General features: G+C 35.5%; 1 long non-coding RNA gene across 1 annotated transcript in view; it reads left to right on the top strand.

Moving 5' to 3' along the window:
- Positions 1-1,693: 1,693 nt before the first annotated feature.
- Positions 1,694-17,971, top strand: part of LOC117283373 — a 132,530-nt gene continuing 116,252 nt past the window's right edge. The window contains exon 1 of the long non-coding RNA XR_004514343.1: positions 1,694-1,744. This is a non-coding gene — a long non-coding RNA (uncharacterized LOC117283373). The remainder of the gene's footprint in view (positions 1,745-17,971) is intronic.

Here is a 17,971-nt window from a genome sequence, read left to right as displayed (position 1 = left end):
AAAAAAAAAAAAAAAAAAAAAAAAAATGGATGGCTAATTTCTGGACTCAATTACAATTTGTCATTATGTCTATTGTATTCTCCTAGAGAATAAAGTCATAACGGTACTTAATTTTATCTTATTTCTCCCTTGCCCAGGAAAAACATAGCTAACAAGTATTCAATATTCGCTTGATTGATTTTCTTCTGAACAGTTACTATTGTTATACTTGCCCAATAAAAAAGGAGGATTTATGTCTTTTTCAAACTGCAGGTGACTTAATTCTCCGGTTCTTTTCTTGGTTATTCTTTCTTAACCTAGAAGTGCACAGAATACAGCACATCATGAATCATGCTGAAGGAAAAGCCTGATAAATATTTCCTTTGATTCAACACTCTCATGTGGGAAATGATTTTCTCTTTTTTATCTATTGTACTTTTAGGAATCTGGCCAGAACCACATCTGTTTAATTTATTTGATATATCTTAGTGTCTAGCATGGTGACATGAGCACGCAGACATCTGATAAATGCTACATCATGATATCTGTGGCTCTCTTTATTAAGGGTGGTTATGAAACCTATTCAAAACTTTTGATGCCATGATTTCATGGTAAGATTTGTTTTATTTGTGGATTTCTCCTTTAATAAAAGGTCTTGATAGTACTATAATTGTTTAAACATTCAGAGAGTAATAAGAAGGACTCATGGAAGTCAACAGGTCTATATATGTTATTTTACACAGGAAGAATTCGAAGAGCATATAGTTTGACCTTCGATATGAAGTGTGCAGGTAGTCACAGATCTGGAACTAAAAATTAGGACTTGTGATCCAAGTATCTTATTATAATAAGCCTAAAAGTTACTTTTTCTCCTATACAATGGTAATTTACAGCTCTTACTCAAAATCATGTTTTAGAATTATGCTGTAGAATTCATAATGGAAAATAAAGAATAGGGAAATAAAAATAACTTGGTATATTCCTTCCCAGTTTGGAGATTTTAACAGAGTGGGGGGTCCACTCCATTTTTATCGGGCACTATTGAAAGATAACAAATGCCAGAGCTAAGAGAACACAACCTAAGCAAGGCTAGTTGGGTAGCCAGTTTCAACCTCAGCTGACAAAAGAACCTGACGGAAGGAATTTCAATGAAGAGAATTTTAGGGTAAGTGTTAAGTTTTAATATTTGGAGAATTTAAAAATATTAGAGATAACTCGCCGGTGACCTGGCCAGAGTTGAAAGCAAATTTCCTTTATGGTGATTCAGGTATCAATTTGTTTGTGTGTTGGGGGGGTAATGCAGAGGAAGAATTGGGCATTTCATAATACACCTTTAATAATACACCATATCATATGTGATATCAAAGATGCCCTGTGAGATAAAAATCCAAACATCCCCAGGTAGGTTAGATGCAAAACACAGCTACCACAACAAACCTCAAAAGACGTTTGTTCCTTTGGTTAATTTTGTAGCCAAATGTTTTATTTCATTATTCTGGAAGTTAACCAATTCCTTCTTCCTTTACTTCATTTCAACACTGAGTAAATACTATGCTGGACTTGGCCCATTGAAAACGACCTGCTATCCCTCATGTAGGCAGAGTCACAGTTTCTGAATTGATTTGGGCCTCCTTCTGGATATGGTAGGGAAAATAAACGGACACAATGACTTATGACTGTTTCTTCAGGTGACTTGCACCTTGGCTGACTTGATTTGTGCCGATGGGACCACAAGGGACCTGCAACTGCTTCCCAGCATCCAAAGGTCAGGCCTCTTTTCATGCTTTTCTGTCTCATTTTCTTTCCTTTTGGCATTGGTGCTGTTCTTGCAGGCTTTATATTATTGTCACTTCTACATTTTTAAAACCTACTTTCACTCTTTTGTTATTACAGGTCCTTTTGAAGTATAGTATAAACCTCTTTAATTATTTTTCAAAAGAATTATTACTATGTAAAGCCTTCCCCCTGCTACCAGCCAAGCTGAGCCATTTATTCTTCAAAGTTCTGAGGCTTCTTTCTCTTTCTGCTTTTGTGTAGGCTGCTTTGTTTGCTTAGAATTTCCATGCTTCTGTGCCTGGATGGTGTAAATCACCCTTAAAACTCTATTTTAACTCTTCTTGGCCTATTGGTTCTGTGTTAGATGCAACTACATTGTAGTTTCAATCATCATTCTAGTCCTTACACTATTGCTATTTTATTGATCTCATATATTCCACCGCTATTCCATAAAACAGCTCAGAGCAATCACTGGTTTCTTTTTCTCTCTAATGCCTCTGCAAAGTTCAGGGCATTAAACACATTAGGTATATAATACATTACAGTTCGATAAGTAATGGACGTTTAGAATAAGACTCAGCTTTTTAATCTGTTGAATTAAAGCATACATCTTATATAAAATATGTATGTGGCATTGTGGAGGAAAATTTGATCTAGACTCATGAACTGGCAGATATGACCTAAACAAGAACCTTAATTTCCTCTTATTTCCATTTACTGCACTGTGTAATAAAACCTTATTAAAGGATACAAACAATTCTCAGAGACATACTACCTTTTTTCAGTCTGAGACAATGAAGTATCTTGGCAATTTACAGTCAATTGAGTAACTTCGTATTGAGCCTATAATATGTATTTCTCAGAGTACACAATGTGTATAGCACTTTTAAGAAAACATTCCAACCTGAACTAATATATAAATGTCACTAAATGTTCTTACCTTTATAAAACTTATTCCATAGACAAATTTAAGTGGCAACATATACAGTGACAGGAAGCAACTACTCAGTATGTTCATGAAGAATGGTGCTATGGGAAATGAATTTCAAAATTTAAGGGATGGGGACTGGCAAAGAGTAATAGAATTTTAAAAGTGAATGAGTTCTTAGAGCCTCCTATTTCCTTTGACTTAGAGTAAATTCAGCTGAAGCTTAAGGGATTATTCCCCAAAGAATTCAGAGTCCTGACTGTATTCCAGAGTTTTCAATTTGATCTTCTTCCTACTGTAACATCTTGCTTCGTTTATAATAGACTAAAACTAACAGCTAAAATGACAGGAACACTTGAATTCAAGAGTAGGAAAAAAAGAGATCATCAAGCCGAAGACTTAGAAAAGAACATACAGACTTAAGACTGGATAATTTAGACACAACTCAGATATTTTGAAAGCTACAAAAAGTAAATACTTTTATTTCTTCATGTTGCTTAGCATTGCTTTTTTTAATAAGAAAATTTTCCTTAATGAACTGTCCTTTTCCAGACTGTTTCCAGACTGTTTCCAGATTTTGTTAGTTTAAATTGAATTTCATTGTCTAGAGTAACCATGTTGCTAATCTATATATGTTATGATTTAGATCTGAAATGTCCCCTAAAAGGTTTACATGTTCAGAGGTGAGGCTTTTAGAAGGTGACTGGATTATGAAGATGCTATAGCTGAATTGCTGTTATGAGATGGTGCCTGGTTGGAGGTGTGTTACTGGGGATATGATCTGGAGGGATATATTGTCATCTCTGGCTTCTCTCTCTGCTTCCTAGCTGCCATTGGTGGAGGATGTCTCATTTGCCATGCTCCTAGGCCATCCTGTTTTTGTCTTGGTGCCATCCAACAATGGACTGAAACCATGAGCCAAAATAAACCTCTCCTTTACACTGTTGGGTACCGTGTCCCAGCAACAGGAAAGTAAGCAACACAGATCCTTTATACCAGAGAAGTAAGATCATTGCTGTGTATCTGACCATTTAGTTTAGAAGCCCTGGGAATTGGCTCATGGGAGGTGTTTGAAAAGGTGTGGAGGTGGTGACTAGAGAAGCCATAGAATATTTTAAATCAAACTCATTGAGGGATTCTGGTTGGAGCTTAGAAGACCAGCATGATGATGTAAATTTAGATAATAAAGTCCAGGCTCCCAAGATTTCAATTGAGAACAAAGACTCCATTGGCAGGTGGACTAGAGGCCCTCAGTATTATTCTCTGGCAGAAATTATGTCTAGACTTTGCCCATGTCTTGAGACTTTGCAGGAAACTAAAATTAAGGGCAGCCAGCTAATTAATCTGGCAGAGGAAATTTCAAAGCAGCCTCGTATTCAGATTGTAGCATGGATACTGCTGGATGTCTTTAGTCAGATCTACAGTAAAAATCAGAAGCAAATATTAGAGCCAAAATATGTAAAAAGTCTGCAGTTTCAACAGAAAGGTAGCACTTGAAATTTGGGACCCTGTACAAATTGATTTCTGAAAAGATTAGCCTTAAAAGGAAACCAAATACTTTGCATCAGAATAATAATAATACTTTGCATTATAATAATATTATAATAAATAATAATAATGAGTTGAAGGTGTCTCTAGGAGCAACAAGATCTCACCTTTTTCAGGCTCAAACCTGAAAACCTAGAGTGTAGATACAGCTCAGTGGTAGGGCACCTGCCTAGCAGGGCAAAGCCCTGGGTTGGTTCCCCAGCACCCACACCCCCAAGTGAAAACTGTAAAGTTTTCATTTGAAAAGAGAATCCTAGGGTGCCCTGATCTTTCATGGTAACGGGAAATATTTCCCTGAGTTCAGCCATCCAGGCACTCAGAAGCCTGCAGCTGAAATCCAAGAGGGTCTGGTTACTACTCAAGCTGGTGGCAAACTCTGGTGTCATCTATGTGGCTCTGGTTTTATAGGCATGAAAAATGCAAAAATTATAGGAGGCTTATACTAGGACAGAATATTTCTCAATTTATTGACCCAGAGGCTTGGGGACTTGTACAGTAAAAATTACAAAGCAGATAAAAGAATATTCGTCTATCTCACCTTTGGAATCTCTGAAATATGAAGTTTAATATCCCTTCTATAGCAGATATTGATATTGTATTTCAAATAGTTACGGAAGCCTTTTTTTCTACCTCTGAGAGTGTAAAACTCTGCTTTTACCTGCTAAGATAATCTCAAGTATTTAAAACTCACTTCCAGTTCCCTTAAATGCGTGTTTTTTTTAACTAGATTTCTGCTAGACTCTGTTCCATATAGTTTCTTATGGTTCATATTCCATATTACAAATTTTAGAAGTTGGATTATTTTTGAAAATTTGTTTTTTTAATACTGCCTTTCTATTTTATAAATGATTGATGGCTCTGTAGATGGGTATCTTAAGTTCAAATATTTGCTGCATTACATGCTAGCTATATAACTTTGGGAAAGCTATTAAACATGTAAAAGCATCATTTTATTCATTGGTATACTATATAATAAATTGTATAGTGCATGTGACTTGTAAGGCTAATGTATTTGTATAAAATATGCTTAGCAGAGTTCATGGTACTTAGTAACTACTTTATAAATATTAGATAGTAACATCATTGTAATTACTCCAAGCAGTCATTCTTTTCCAAATATTTGTTTCAATTTTGCTCATGCCATTTAATTTTTATACTATCTTAATGTAATAATATAAAACTCAGTCACTTTTTACTCTAAGTTTTCTACAAACTTACTGTTATGATGGCAGCCTTTACTACTCAATTAGTGAAAAAATATTTATGTATCACTAATAGCTCTAAGCACGGTGATAGATTGGTATGTGTTAGTGCTTCTATCTCTATTATATACCACCAGATTTTACCATCCATTTTAAGAAAGGAGTGAGAGCTTGTACATCTATCATCCCCAGCTCCTGGTTTGCAACCTGGCATGCAGCAGGAAAAAGTAAACTAGCAGAGTTAAGAAAAAGACATCAAATAACATTTCCAAGTGTTTTCACTCTAAAGTCTATAAAACAATTTAAAGTCCTGCATGAAAATTTTGTACCTATACATCATCATCACTGTATATACATATTTCCCCATTTAAGCAAAATGCCAAGAAGCTGTGTGAAACTATCCACCTTCTGCATTTCGTTAAATAATAACATATCCAATACATCTTCAAATGAATGTGCTGTTTTTAAAAAGTGTGTGAAAATATAGTGTTTTGTCATATTATTCATGCAAATATATGTCATGTATTCAACATAAAATTACTGACAACTTATTACAGGGCATGCATTATGCTGGAGATGTAAAGACAAATAAAACATGAACCTGAAATTCAATAGTTATGAATTAATGAGGTAGAGGGAGGAGAAGGTAGATAAATTTGATAGAACCGAGCAAGTATGTGATTTGATCAATTAGCATGCAACCTGAGCAGAGGGGAACTGACACAATTGAACATGAGTGGTTACTCTCACGAGCTTTGAGTTCTTTTTGCCACAGCAGAATTTTTAAACTTTTTTGTGAATTAATATTTTTTCTCTCACATCCAAGGCTTTATAGCTACCCAGGAGAGACCTCTCCCTGTATTCCCTTTACAAGGGCACATATATTTTTCTTATTCAATTCTGCCTTTCCTTCTATCATTTCTTTTCTTCCAAAACCGCTTATAAGTTTGTAACCAAGGGCAAAGTCAGGAGTGAGGGCAGGAAAAGACTTCACATGAATGTATCAGACATTACCCTTTTGGTGCAATGACAAGTTCAGCTCAAATTTGCTTCATGCACAATTCCAATGACCTGTGAAAGGACCCTTTAGGTGGTCTAGGGCATGTGTTAGGCTTAAAGTCCTAAAATATGAGTATATTCACAAATGAAGAGTTTTTTTCATCATGTAGTTCAGCTTTCCTATCTTTTTATTAGTCTCTTTTGCAGACTCACTGATCATTTTGTCTATCCGGTGTAATATCTTACTACTTATATCTTCTGTAAGTTTGCCAAATGCCTTATTGATTTGTTTTAATTTGGTTCTGTAGCTTTGGCTTTGTCCCCTTCGAGGCCCCAAGGATAAGTTTTGAGGAAGTTGGAAGTTTTCAGAGGCATTTGTTTGGCTTGTCTTTAACATGTTTCTGTATTTTTTCATTTCTTGATTTATGTGTTGTGTGCCTGTGTGTGTGCGCGCGTGTGTGTGTGTGTGTGTGTGTGTGTGTGTGTTAAGGTTTGTGGGTTGGCTCTAGTGGGAATCTTATTTTCTAATATGAAGATCTTTTCAGTTAACATCTAGTTTTCAGTGATGTCCTCTGGGTGTAGCTAATGTTTTTTGCCTATGTCCCAGGATCCAACACCAGGATCCACCTTACTTGAGATGGGAGGATATAGAATACTTATATACTCCAGTTCCCGGTTTTCCAGGAATGGGCCACAGTATTAATGACCCCAAGGCAATCTATATATTGGCATTCCATGAAAATCAATTAAAATATTTCCACTGGCTAAAACCACAAGTGAAACATGCATGACTGCCCTATCTGTCTGCTGTGCCACCTGATGGCACTGTGCCCTCTGGCGCCCAATGGGACAGTTATACATGTACTACCAGTGCTTTAAACTGATGGGGATATAAATGTTCAAATAAGGTCACCTCACATTGAGACATACAAGTTACAGCCCCAATGTAAACACATTAATACCAACAGATATGTCACCTTGGCTGTAGCAATAAAATTAGCATCAATTATAGTATCAAATACAAACTGAATATTGACAAACCCTATGGACCAATGAAGTACCGCCCTTGTCCTTAGGAAAGAGATCTATAATTATACTATGAACACTAAGCCAAACAGTAAATATCATAAATGGAACAACTTTACCTCTACTAATAATAGCACAGTATTCAACAGCAGTAGTGTAAATTAACTATCTAGAATTTCATAAAGCTTAGTAGTTATACTAGTAAAGGTGGAGAGGGCAGGGAACTACAAAATGATGAAAGCAAAATGTGAAGATGGGATATGAGGAAGAGAGAAGAGGAAGAGCTTTTGGGGAAAAATGAAATTAATAGTGATAGAGAGCAGTTGCTGGAAAGAACAAAAAAGAAAAAGAAAAAAAGGATAAATAGCAAAAACAAATAAAAGAGAAGGAAGAGAAAAATAGTTACAAAGGAGAGGAAAAAAAAAACACAAAGAGTAGGAGAAAAGTTGGAGTAAAGCTCCCAAATTTAAAAAACCAATAAAGGAAAGATAAAAAATACAAAATAGAAAAATAAAAAGATTGAATGAAAGAAAACATTCCTGTGTTATTGAATGAGTGATTTCTTTGTAAGACTTGTAGTCTTGGGATCCAGAAAGTCTTATTATTCCATGCCTGGCTTTAGGGACTATGAGTTTTTGAGGCTCCCTTCTTGCCTTAGGAGTGCCTCTGATTATTCACAAACTAAGGTGTGTCCTCGCTCCCCTCGGCAGACGGTGAATTCCGTCAGCTCTCTCTGGTCTACTGTGCTGCACGTGGGCCGCAGGGTAGGAGATCCAATGGGCTGTTGGACCTAATTCCTCAGTCATGGGGTCTGGTTGCTGTCCTTGCCCGGGATCCAATCAGTTGGTTATTTTTTGCCTCTGAGGGAGGAGCACTGCTCAACCGCTGCGGGTCCACTTCACTTGCTCACCTCGGGAGTGGGGAGCATGACGTCCCGCCCCCAGCTCAGGTCAGCACGCTCCTGTGGGCGAGCGTTCACTCCTGTACTGCATGTCGGCTTGCTCAAGGAAAATAACTGAGCAAAAAATCATGTTTGGAGGATGGATTCAAGAAATGAATCTTTTTTTAAAATTCGTAAGTACAAACAGAAAATGGACAATGATGAAATGCTATTTTTTTTTGTCAACCCTTTTGTTCAAATTAACTGTTAGTTGTGTATCTTCATATCTTCAGAAGTGAACATAAACCCTCTGCTAATTCCAAAGATGTTTTACTCCAAATTTTGAGACAAAGTAAGAATGGCATTGTTAAAAGCAACAAGTTACTTGTGGTTTATAGTCACTGGATTTGGCTATTTAGAGTTCTCCACGGAAATGATCTCTAGTTACTCCTAGATAGTTTCTTCAAAATCTTTAAACCTCTCTCTATTCATCTGGTAAAGGCTGGATCACGCCAAGCTGTCATTATTCTATCATCCCTCATTACTGAAATACAAAAGAAAAGCTCTTGCTAGGGAGACCTGAAAGGAAATACAAAATTGTAGAAATTCTTCAGCAAAGGAGGGTTCTGGCCAGCAGTCAATCAGCATGCATTTGTGTAAAACTCAAAGCACTTCTAAACCCTCTACTGTCTCCTCCTGTGCTGGCTGCTACTTTGTAGCTGGGAAAATGTAAAATATAAACAAATGGAAAGATCCAGGTGGCATGGGAATTTGGTAAAGCAACTTTTATTTCTGGAAGTCTGTGTGGAAAATAATGCCAAAATCCAAATCCAAAAGTGTTGGGTGGAGTGAATCTAATCTATGCATAGTTGACTGTACAAATTCAAAAGCCCTAAGCCTTATAGCCAAGTACAGTATGATTGGCAGTTCACAGAAAAGGCTGGGATGGAAATAGAAAGCATGTCAATCAGGGCTGAGGTGAGTGAACAGAAATGCCTGTATCCCTAGAGAAAGAGTATAGAAATAGGGAGAGAGGAAAAATGCTATTTTTAGCACTCTGGAGATTGCTTGGTTCAGCATATCATATTGAGTAAAGGATAATGTGAATTTGGCAATAGAAATGAAACTTAATGTCTTATTAGTTGAGGTAAATGTGATTCCTTTGGAAAGAAATTATCTCTCAGGTTTCAGACATGAGTAGTTATGTATGTAAAGAATCGACTTATTTAATTATAAAACAGAATGGGGACGAGTCTAAATAGTAGAAAAATAGAATTAATTATGAAAGGGTCTTAGATCTGTACCTTATTATTTAGGCAGAGGTTACGACTTGCTAAGTTCTGAATATAATAGTTGACAAGTATGTGATACAGAGCTCTGCTGCAGTGATTTCTATTTAATCTGAGTTAATATTTTCTCCAGCAAATCATCTAGCAGACAGTTCCAAAGTTAAAGGAAAAATACATGTACACATAGAGTCATGAAAACTTCCTTCAGAACTCTGGTTTACATCTTGAACTCCTAACATGTAGTAATAAACAATGCAAAAGTGTAGGAAACCCAAGTCAAATCAGCAGCACCAGAATTTGACCTTCTAGACACTGTTGATTATCTGTGGTCCTGTGATCCGACATTCATCCTGTATATGCTAAAAGTCTTTGGAAGGAGAAAGCCATTGAGATTGCCCTCCCAAAGCCAGCAGGAAGTGGTGAGTTACTGGAGAAATTACCAGGACAGGGTTGTTTCCCTCCCAGGCTCCCTTCTCTCTGTGTTTCTTGACTGCCGTGACGTGAACAGCTTTGCTCTGTTTCAGTCTTAGAGCGAGTCAAACATAGATTTAAAATGTGAGCCAACGTACACCTCTCAAGGTATTTTGTTCTGTAAGTCCTTGGTGTCTGGTATTTTACCCCAGTAACAAGAAATCAACCATAACACATACCCACCACTAATAAAATATAACTATGTATTATCTAGGGAAGTTAAAGTATTGATTCAGATTATTCTGAGTTACAACAATAGACTGACAATCCATAAGATTCTTAAGATAGGTGTAGATAAAAGTATAGGTATAGAGACAGAGATATTCCACTGTGTTGGAAGATGAGAGGTTTTTTTTGTTTTGTTTTGTTTTGTTCCTTTAGCACTGTAACTCTATCAGCCAATCATGTTGTGGCATCCAAAGTATCTTTTATTCATTTCTCACACAATATATAAATTGGTCCACTGGATGGTGCTGAATAGATCTCTTAGGCTCTGTTCATATTTTTCATCTTTTTTTTCTTTCTGTTCCCCAGACTTACTCATTTTTGTTGTTCTCTTTTCAAGTTCACTTATTCTGTTCTCTGCTCAAATCTACTTTAGAATCCTAATGATGATTTTTTTTTTTTTTTTGCTTCAGTTATTTTACTTGAAGACGCCAGAATTTCGTTTTGCTTTCTTTTTGTATTATTCCAGCTTTCCATTGCTGGAACAGAATACCTGACACTCAGAATCTATACAAGGAATAATTTATTTTGGCTCACAATTTTAGAGGTTTCAGTCCATGGTTGTCTGGCTCCAAGGCAGAAACATCATGGATGAAGGATGGCAGAGGAAAGTAACTCAATTCATGACATTTGAAAAGTAAAGAATAGAGAGACCCCAAGAAGGGGTCAGGATCCAGACATAGTCCTCAAGATCATATTCCTGTGACTCACTTCCTCCAACTGGGCCTTATCTTCTACCAATACATTCAGCTATGAACTCATCAATAGGTAAAGTCATTTATGCGGTTAGTACCTGCATGATCCCATCATATCTCCAGGAATTTATTAATCCAGTCAAGTTGACAATCAAACTTAATAGGCATAGTTTTATGTAGTCTGTTTCTTTATTAATGCTGTCATTTTGTTCATACATTATTTTCGTGACTTTCTCCACATCTTGCCTCAGATGCTTAAGCATCTTTAAGGCAGTTTTAAAGTCTCTGACTAGCAGATTTGTCATCAGATCTTTTTTCAGGGACAGTTTCTATTCATTTATCTTTTTCTTTGAATGGCTTATTCTTTCCCATTTCTTTGTATACCTTGTGATTTCTTTTGTTGAAAACCGGTTTGATTCTAATAATTGTTTGATAACTCTGGATATCTGATTCTCTAACCTTCCATTGATTGCTGCTTTTTTTTTTAATTGTAGGTTGTGTCTGTACCAAAAGTCAGCATGAGATATAAACTTAAGATTTTCTCAGATCTTCTCTGACTCTGCTTTTCCCTAAGCATGCATGCATAATCACTTTCCAATTTTTCCCACATGTATAAATATCTTTTGTAAACCTTCCTCAGAAAGTTGCAAATTTTCAGTTGGCTCCACAGTTCCAAAATAGTTGTTCCAATATAATTGCTATCAAGGAATGGAGACAGATTCAGAATGGTTCCTACTGTGCCACCTTCACAGAATCCTCTTTCACGGCTTTCTTTTTAGAAGGAAATCATCTGCAGATTTCAATTCTTCACTTTCAACATCATGTTGCTTAGACATATATTATACCAGTTTACAGCAACCTTACGCTTGGAAGCAATATCAATGATAAAGAACTCTAAAAATTGACCACTCGAAATCCACAAATCCATTAGAATCTCCCAGTAGGGAGCACCTTTGTGATCCAAGACAGAAAACATTTAGATGTCATCACAGCGAGAATAGCAGTGTGGCTCATGGTAACCTCCAGAAAGTGAATTCTGTGATGGTGGTGGGTGAGGAGATTCCATAGCATTTTATGTCATTTTTGTCTAGAATTTCTGTTATCAAAATATTTTCTGTCTTGGATTACAAAATTTTAATTCTCAAGGAAATATTAGAGATCATGTGATTCACCCTTGTAATATATACACGAGGCCCAGAGGAACTGAATATATTGCCTGGCTCTGATCATATTTTCTAGGTAGTTTCAGATACCAAATTAAAATGCAAGATTTTAGATGCCAACTTCAATCCTGTTTCTCTTTCACTCTGTGTAGCCATGATTAATTCAAAGAATGAAAGAATACCACCCTACATACGTCAAAATTACTTTGCACTTTTAGAAAAGCATGTATTTGTAAATATAATGGTACAAACACACATTTCCTTCATTTTAATAGTAAATGTGATATCACAAAAAATTCCAAACCCACTATAGCTATTGTTCCTATAAAAATCAATATATTCACATAGTGTTATGGTTAGATATTTCATATTTTTTTTCTTACACATTCCTTGATCACTTCTATGGAATTTACTCCTAAAATACTTCACTGTTTGAAGTTCATTAGAATAGATGCCATCATTAGAAATGTTATCTTTTCAGAGCTGTGTCTTAAAATTAATTCATTCTTCATAGTTTCCTATGACATGTATCATTACAGAAGAAGAGAAAACTTATAATGTATTTATTGAAACTTATAATGTACTCCTTGAAATAAATCTTTGCCATAGGGAGACACATTCTTTCAGTGCTGAATGAGAGGGACATGGTTGAAGTGTTACTTTTAATACTAGGATTAGACAATTGGTAACTATCCAGAATAGAGAAAAGTCTATGTCTACCAAGACCCCAACGCTTTTTCTTTTTTTTAAATAGGAGAATGTCCATATTGGAGAATCTCCATACAATGTTGGAGATTAGCGGCAACATGAATTTATCTCATTGAGTGTTGTGTTGTTTAATTTTATAGGCCGCTTTGATTGAACTAAGGGACACCCAGAAAGCTATAAAACATTATTTCTGGTTGTATCTGAGGGTGTTTCTGGAAGAAATTTGTACATTGAGTAAAGCAGGTCGTTTTTCCCAATGTAGGTAGGAAAAATCCAATCCACTGAAGCCCTAAAGAGAACAAGAGAGTGAAGGGAGGATGAATTTGCTCTCGGCTTGAGCTGAGACACCCATCTTCTTTTACCCTCAGACAATGGTTCTCCTGGTTCTTGAACATTTGGGCTGGAACTTGGACTTATACCTTTGCATCTCTTGGATCTCAGGCCTTTTAGTGTGGACTGGGACGTTATTGTTTTCTTGGAGCTCCAGCTTGTGAACTGACAGGAGATCATCTTTCTTAGTTTTTTCTCATTGCTGAGACAAACTACTTGACATCCAAAGTTAAAGGAGGGAAGGTTTATTTAGCTCACAGTTTGTAGAGGATTCAGTCTATAATTGGCTGGCTCCCAAGGCACACGGCAGAGAAGCAATAGTTCATGGTGGCAGAAGACTGCAAAAGCAACGAAAGACCTTAACAGCATCTTTCTGCCTCTTTATCTTATCCAGACTATTTAGGGAAGGTAGCATTTACTCCTTTAATCCTCATGCCTTTGAGCCTAGCACTGCACAATTAATCAATTCTACCATACACTCTACATCCATCCAACTCTGAAACAGTCCCCACTATGACCCCATGTGGCTTTGGAGGGGCATCTAAACACAAGCCATACAAGCCATAACGTTATCTTTCCACTCTTCAGTCATTTGAGCCAAATCTACAAAAATGAATACTACCCCCCTTCCTCACTTCCTCTTGTGTCTCTGTCAGGCTTTTCCATTTCTCTGGAGAACATTGACCAACATAAAAGTAATTATGAGAATTTCATTGGGGCTTTCAAAAATGAAGTGATCAGTTAGAAACTCTAGCTATCTTATTAACGCCATAAACATTTTAAGTTTATGTATAACTTCCACAAATGATATGCTATTCCAAAGATCCAGACTGTGTGCATGAAAGATCTGAGAAGGATAAGGACAATAAGTTACTGAACTCTGGACAAGAGAACTCAGTACAGTGGATATGCAACAATAGGAAAACAAGCAATCTCATGAAAACACAGTATAAAAACAGGTATAATGTTTTATAGGAACTTTTGAACAATAACCAAAGGGCAATACATTGATTTCTGTAAATCAGGTTTCTATACATATGTATAATTTTAGCTATGATTTAATGCCTTCCACAGTTAGCTGACTTACAATTTTCCATTATATTTTTTATGGTACAATGAAAAAAGTCTTCATTTTTAACATAATTCTTATTAGTATATAACAACAATCTGTTGTGGTCTTAACTTATTGAGTACCTACTATGAATCAAGTACTAAGTTAAGTACTAAAAACTTTAAAACCCAGTAATGTCTTTTAGATGTTTACAGTTTTATAATGATGCAGATTTGCAAACATGCAAAATTATAAGAATTGTAAGAGTAATACATATCATTCTAGGATCAAAGAAGAGGAAAAGTTTTTAAAACCAGTGTCTTTTTTTGTACCTCTGACTTTAGGAAGAAGGTTGTACATCCAAACATTCTACAGAAAACCCAGGAAGCCTATTTCTAGACTTAAAATATACTATGGAATGCATTATTTGCTTAAATTTGCACATAAGAAAGAAATATAGGCACATATCTAAAAAAAAGACTAATGTTAATCTAATTTGATAAAGATTTATATTCCCCTATGAAACCAGATGGTAAAGATTATATATTTTGATATAAGATAGGCAAATATGTCACGATGCAAAGAATGGATTATAGCGAGAACTTTGATCTGTGTAGGTGCTAGAAACAATTAAAGATATGAAAGCAGTAAGTATCACCAGTCCCAGATGGAGTCTCCATGAATTTGACTAAGTGTTCCAAGACTTTTTGACAATTCCTGTAGCAGATGTTTTTAATCTTAAATTGAAGGCTCAAGTGTTACCTGGATCCATGAAAAAGCTGCCTTGGAAGTGATGGCAGAAAGAGTGTCAGGATCTTGATTCTGGCCCCTCATTTTGAATGGTGTTCAGGATGTCTGTCCCTTCAGCCAACTTGTAATCCTTGGTGATTTTGTCTACAGAGTGTGTAAGAAAGAATGTGGGTCACTTCAAATCATTTGAAGGACATGATAAGAAGAAAATCAACATAGTTATATGCTACCTGAAAGTAAGCAAAACTGAAGGTTTTAAAAAGGCAAATTAAAAGAAATATAAGCCGTTAGAGTCTTCTGGTAAAGGGAGATTTAGAGGCAACAGCTTGCTCCTCTAAATGGCATATTAGAAGACATCTTATTCTGACGTGATCCAGCCGGGAACTGAGTGCCCAGGCTACTGGAAAATTGCTATAAGAAACAGAATAATGCTGTCATGAGTAAAAATGATAATCTGCTTCAACCTGGTGTTAAGTTGCAAACTAAAAGTTCAATAAACAAAGATGCTTTTAAATTCAATGATATCTGCTTATTAGGCAAATAAACAGGTACTTTCTTACTATTGGGTAATTTACAAAGACATGTATTTCTACAGATGTAAAAAAAAAATGACAAGTAGTCTTTTCATTCACACTACCAAATTTTTCTGTTAGTATTTTTCAATCTCACTTTGCAAAAGTCAAATATATTCTCAGGTGAATGCAAATATGCAAAAGGATTTTTCCTTGAATACTACCAATGGAATTACAAGGCAAATGTAAAGTGTAAATGGCAAACTTCAAAATGGTCAAAATTACTTTCCTTTCATTTTTATAGGTATTAATATTGTAACTTAACAAATTTCAATAGTAAAAATTGATTGTTTTCCAAGAGTATCTGCAGCTCCCTTCTTCTTTCCCTTTCTCTCTGCCCTTCATTTTTTTTTTTTTCCTTCCTGGACTCTTCCACTTAGAGTCCCAGAGAAATAAATATTTCAGAGAGGAATTCCATGCTTTCTTTGGAAGAATAATTCCCCAAGAGTTCAATAAGGCTCTATAGAAACAGTTAGTGGTGGGAGGCCTTCCCTCCTAAATTTAAAACAATATTATCAGGCATGTCAATTAAAATCCTTGTGGGATTGGGTGTGGTGATAGAAGCAACTCCAGGTCTTTACAGAACACAGAGAAAATGTTCAAAGCAAACCTCTACATTAATTTGGGCCTCTTTTCCTCCTATCTTAACAGAAGGATGGCTCATTTTTTTATTCACTTTACTATTGATATAACCTTCATGTTCTGGCAGCATATCTCAGCAAAGACAACCGTGTCCCACCTTTTATCTTGTAAAAGTTGGGGAGATGTTGATCTGGATAAGTTCCCAAGGAGGCACAGGGAAGGTTCATGAACCTTAACATTATCATAGTGTTCAACACCAGATTGTTCCAAGAACAAGTTTAGATAGTTGAGAACACAGTGATTTTCCATTTTAGAACTCTATTCTCTAAGTTTTTGGATAACTGACCACCCAGAATAATAAAGTATTGTTGTATTTTAAATGGTAGGTATTCATGTATTTATGAATCGGTGTGGTTTATTAGCATGTCTAGTAAAAAAATTTAGTGTATAAAGAAAAAAATATTATATTTTCACTTTATAAACTACCTATTTTTACATTTTAATATGTCTAAAATTTGGATGTACTTTGCAAAACTGATGTGTACCTTGGTAGTGAGATTTTTTTTTAAATACCAATAAAAAGCCAGTAAATCAATGATGCATTTTCAGGAAACCTGAGATTTTGAAAAACATCATTATAAAATACCATTGCTTAGTTTGTAATAGTTTTTACTATCTCATTTATAACAGATGGCTATTTGAAAATTAAATGGTAGGTATTCTAAAATTAGATTTGAATGACTCTCTCATATACATGTTTATAATTCATATGCACTATTATGAAGAAATATGCCATCTTCAAATACTAAGGACAGCTACTACACAACACTTCTGGCTATGAAAGCAGGTCATAGGTCTATGAGAATTAGTATTTGGGACCACACACAGGCTCTATGTAAGTAGGCGGATTTCTCCAATGTATGCTGTGCTGTTTTATGCTGAATGTTTCCCTTCTACATTAATATAAATGTAATTGATATAAAGGTAAATATTTAAGGTAGGATGAGGTTGTCACTCATACAGTTTTCACTTTGCCTGCTTTCCATGGAAGCAAAAGTTGGAATCAGAAAGGAAAAGTAGAAGAGAAGAAACAATGATACTCGTGCTAGCTATCTTACTTTATATGTTTTGAAGGTCATCATGTATGGGAATTTCCGCATGCATGATTTTTTCTTAGAGCTCATATACAGTATGTGATTGTTAAGTAAGTCAGTGTTCTTTGATTTTAGTTGTCTTCCTATCTGAAATTTTTCTTCTACCTCATATAATTCCATTACTGTTTTTTTGGAGTAATCAACTCTATAATTAATTGAGTCATTTGTTTTCATTTGACCCAAGGTTTTTCAGATACTGTACCTAATTTGGACTGGGCCCTTTGTAGGCATACAATATATACAAATTTGTTGATTTAAAGCTTCTTGGTGAACTTTGATATAAATGAGAGTAAATACCAAAGATACATTTAACTCTAATGAGCTAAATGGATTCTTATAACTACAGTGGTAAGTGGTCAGTCATGTTAAGGTAGAATACATTTAAATTCTAGAATAACTATGGAAATTATTCATGAAGTCACTCTTCTCCCTAAAATAATATAGCCAATATTTATTGCTGTTCAAAAGTACCACTTTCTGAAAGCACTTAATTTAGGATGTTAATCTTCTCAAAGCAAAAAATTTCTTCTTTAGTTCCTGGATCTCTACGTGTATCACTGAATTTTCTATAATATACAAATATATTTAAAGAAGATTCTTAAGGCACAGGCTAGTGTTTCCAGGAAGCGTATAATAACCTACC

The sequence above is a fragment of the Fukomys damarensis genome, unplaced genomic scaffold, assembly GCF_012274545.1.
Source record: "Fukomys damarensis isolate Sample0158 unplaced genomic scaffold, DMR_v1.0_HiC HiC_scaffold_4, whole genome shotgun sequence".
Lineage (NCBI taxonomy): Eukaryota > Metazoa > Chordata > Mammalia > Rodentia > Bathyergidae > Fukomys > Fukomys damarensis.
This window is presented reverse-complemented; position numbering and strand designations above follow the sequence as displayed.